The sequence below is a fragment of the Acyrthosiphon pisum genome, chromosome A2 (genome assembly GCF_005508785.2).
Source record: "Acyrthosiphon pisum isolate AL4f chromosome A2, pea_aphid_22Mar2018_4r6ur, whole genome shotgun sequence".
Lineage (NCBI taxonomy): Eukaryota > Metazoa > Arthropoda > Insecta > Hemiptera > Aphididae > Acyrthosiphon > Acyrthosiphon pisum.
The window spans coordinates 14,851,743-14,856,448 of record NC_042495.1 but is presented as its reverse complement, the minus strand read 5'-3'; positions in this window follow the sequence as shown (position 1 = coordinate 14,856,448).

The following is a 4,706-nucleotide window of genomic DNA, read 5'->3' as shown; positions in this document are numbered from 1 at the left end:
TTAAGAAATATAGTAAATTGTAAATAAAAAGTAATAATATTTTTATGTGTTGTAATAATATATTACTCTATACTTTTATAATTATATTAAACATCACATAGGTAATAATATAACATTTATAAGCATATAGCACCTAATTAATAATACGTATTTATACATTAGTCATAATATTGGAAGTCTTAAAAATTAGGTACGTCAAATAAAAATAAATAAATAGACTTACAATATAAGTCTGCGATTACTAGATAGCAATTAATGTTTAAACTCATCAATTAAAAGTTCTCGTTCGACAAATAAAAAAAGAAGCGCATCCAATCTTTTTTGTGACATAGTATTTCTTAATTTGTTTTTTATAATGCTGAGTTTTGAAAAACTACGTTCACAGCTACAGCTATAGTCACTGGAATTATCGCAAACATTTTAAGACAATTAAAAAAATGCTTAATACTGTTTTAACCAATCGAGCTATTTATGTACAGAACCTGAGTTTGTACCTTTATTTGGTGTATCTTCTTGGTGTATTGATAAAATAGTATTATCATTTTTCATTTGAATAACATTGAACATTTATATTTTAATTTAATAATAAACTCAATAGTCAATATGTTCAAAATTATTCATTCTATGTATATACCTTTCAAATAAATATCTACCAGCCCACTAAATCCAAAATAAATTGTCAGGTGCAGCGAAAGCAGCATTCGCTGCACCCGTGCGCACGCCTGTGGATACACCTAAGTGTGTTATAAATAATTAGTGTAAGCCACTGTCTAAGATCAAAAATCTTAATATTTTAACTATCAACTATCTAACCTATAACCATGCAGGTGTACGAACTAGTTACTAGTGTACTATTATTATGCAAGTATTCTAATGAATGTAAATTTATCGGGAAAATAGGTTGGTACCTTCCAAAGGAAAGGTCAGTAAATCATAATTTACGTAAAATTAGCTTAAAGTTATAAAAATAGCATATTGAAATGTCGTCGTGTACCACTTGTACAACTGTACACAACCGTTATAATATGCGTTGCGCACAATTTATTTCTATTACAATTTTCAATTGCCATTAATCATTTTATGTCGTATATGCACGCAGCTACACGAGAACACATTACCAAAAACCAGTTTAAATTTGTCCCGATTAATCATTTGTCGTCCTCCGGTAGGTATTCGCACGCGTCTTATTACTTGTAAAACTATTCACATGACATATTCGTTTAATGTCATTAAACTCACTAGTGGCGAACACTTAAAAAATCGCGAAGTGAGTAGGTACCCATTTCAGACACTACCGACTAGCAGCACAAGGTTCAGAGTTTGTCAGGCAAACCCACGGGATAAAATTACAATTATTATTATCGCGCCGAATACTTAACCCATGTCCAACCGGCCAACTCCCTGGAGTCCAGACTCCAGTTAAAGGATAACACCGCACTGCAATAATTATAATCAGACATGTGACGAGGGATAAGGGACTCGTGAAATAAGCATTAGTATAGTAGCCTACTATTAGTACGTAGATTTGTAACGACAATGCGGAACGGTTCACATATATTATCAACTTCCTCAAACATTTTAATCGTGGATGCATAACTACTTAACTCCTTATATTGTCGATTAGTATATTTTACATCGATAAAATTACATATGGTTATTAAAAATTATAAAACACGATTAACGAATAGCTATAAATTAATATAAGTACCTAAGTTATTTTTAGATACCTACTAAAAAAACATGAAGATTGAAAAATGTTTTTAAAAAAAATTAAACGATATATAATATGTACCTAATTAATATTTTTAGGACAGTAAAAATGCTTAGATTTTCTCCTACAGTAGGTATTTTTACTGATAGGAAAGTGAGTGTAGTTGGTACTTTAGGGGGTAAAAAGTAAAAAAAATCATAATAGTTTTCGAAAGCGCAGAGAAAAAGAAAAGAAAAATTAAGTTAAAAAGGGAATTTTTACGCAAAATCGGTTTTCGACCAAAAAGATTTTGGTTATGGTATAACTCTAAAACAAATGACCATAAATACATGAAATTTTCACTGGTTGTTCATATTAGCATTTTATGTATGCGATTAAATTTTCAAAAAATACTGATTTGTTTTGAACTATTTAACGATATTTTCAGTTTCCAATTTTTTCAATTTTTTTTCTATGAATGTCAATAAAGTTTATTGGGTAAAAAAGCTTCAAAGCTTAATACAAGGCTCTTAATATAATGTTACAATGACATTTGAAAATATTAAAAATCAAGTCACAATTTTGTTTTATAAGCAAGTAGTTTGAATTATGTCAAAATGCGTAAAAATCACGAAAATGTGCAAATTATTTTGAGATTTTGAAATGTAATACAAGATTCATTATAAGGTTATTTACATTTATCAAAAAAAAAAAAATGTCTATAAGAAAGTCAAATTAAATTTTTATGAGCGTTTGAAGTTATATTTTTAGTTATATTTTTACAACATTGGATATTCACTTGATTTCTCGTGTAGCGATTTTTTTATTTTGTTGTAATTCAAAAACGAATAACTGTGGACACTTAAAATTGTACTGTACTTATATACAGTACAGCAATGCGACATCTATTTACCCACCTTTTTAATTTTGATCGTACCAAAAAGAATCTTGACGGTTAAAAATGTTGTATATAGGTACTTAAAAATATTATCTTGCTCAATTCAACCTATTCAATTTAAGATTTAAGTATTTTATGGCTTATACCTATCTATTATAATGCATACTGTGACATTAATAGGTCTCTATTATATATAATGTCTAATCTAAATAATGTATGCATGCGCATACGTTGCAGTATTATATTATTTAAATGGTATAATACGCGATTTCGCTTTAGTCCTTGCGCGATAAACTTATCGGCTGACCTTGCCAAACACCGTTTTGTACTTATTAAGTATAATATACTTGTCAAGTATTTTGGTTTCTAAAAATGAAATCAATTTTATTGAGAGGATTTATCACCACTTGTGTAAGGGTGACAACTGACGATGATGTCATATTATGTGACTGTCAGTATATAGTATATTCATACAATTTCGTATGAGAATGACATTATCGTCATTAATCATGGCGGATAAATAATGTTCAAGCTTAATATTATTCTGCTGTTTAACGTTCAAAAATTAATTTAATATGTAAATAGATACAATTGATATGGGAGCACGTGGTGGTGTTGTGTGTACGATGTCAGTATGGTCACTAGGCAGTGTGCTTGTGTGTTCTGTAACTTTCTATGTAGTATAATATGTGTAGAACGTGATAATTTGGAGATTGCCGTTGAAAGACCCGTGGGGACGACGCCACGCCGAAAACTTTGGATGTATTCACCCTGTGTGTTGCGCACTCTCTCTCACTCTCACATACACACACACAATATATATATATATATATTAAAGTTTAAAATTTCCAACGGCTCCAACCTATTTATCTCTAAAAGCCAATGACATATATACAATTATAGTAAAAAATGTTATCAGCACAGACTCGTGAGGTTTATCGGCTGAAATGTTTACTCTTCGAGGTTGTTATTGGTGCGATATAACTTATTATTATGTTATTATACAGTATATTGTATTATTATGCATTGTTGGCTATTGCTATAATGATACGTAGTTGCTAATAAATAAGCGTGGAAAATATTATTTTCTAAATATCTATCTAAATATTCTAAATGCATCTAATACAGGAACGTACTTATTTAATTTTTTTCAATGTTGTAGACTTATTATACTATTTATTATTTAGTACGTATAATGATATATTACAAATTATAATCCGTCAACCGAGACAATATTTTTACCTTTATATATTACGTTATAATAATTACAGCGCTTTGATTAAATTTGAATTTACTTATATATTATATTATATTTTCTATTGACGATTGGAAAGTTCCTACAATTTATTCGAAATTATAACACCAGATTAATTGTTTTATTAGTTCGTGATTCATGAAAAGTTCTGTAACAAATGGTAATTTCAAAACAATATTTTGTTCCCCTGACAGTAGTGTAATAACTCAAAAAAAAAGAGGAAGGAATGGAATGTATAAGATAATAATATAAATATAAATAAGACGCCTGTCAATAGTTATATTAGAATTACCTGATTTAAGCTATTACCTTCCTCCTGATCGTCGGAGGGCTCTTGAGGTCGTGATTCGAGAATATGATCAAATACACCGTACAGTAAGGTTGTAAGCAAATGATTTTACTGCGTGATACCAGCGATCAACACAAATTATTGTACCAAAAGTCTTACCTGACTCGCAGCCGTCCCTGGGCTATGCTGTATCAGTTTTAGGTGACACGAAATAATATTTAAAATTAAACAACTCGAAATAACAAACACGCACTGATTATTGCTCAACACAAGGAGTCCAGTTGCCGCTCGTAGAATTCGGTGTAGAAAAGTTGTGGTTTGGATGCTGTTTGCCGTCTGGTGCTCATGCACTCGAGAGGGATTGTTGACGAGATGACTGGTGCTCGTGCACTCTGTGGCTGGTGCTCATGCACTACTGAGAGGTACCATATACGGCTATGCGGACCAGAGAGTGTTAGGCGGATTTTTCAAAGGGTTATCGCGAGCCTCGAAACTAGGTCGTCCTTTGGCTGTAGATACCCCCTTTACCCTTCCTTTTGTATAAGAAAGTAACACTCTTTGCTCTTACCATTAT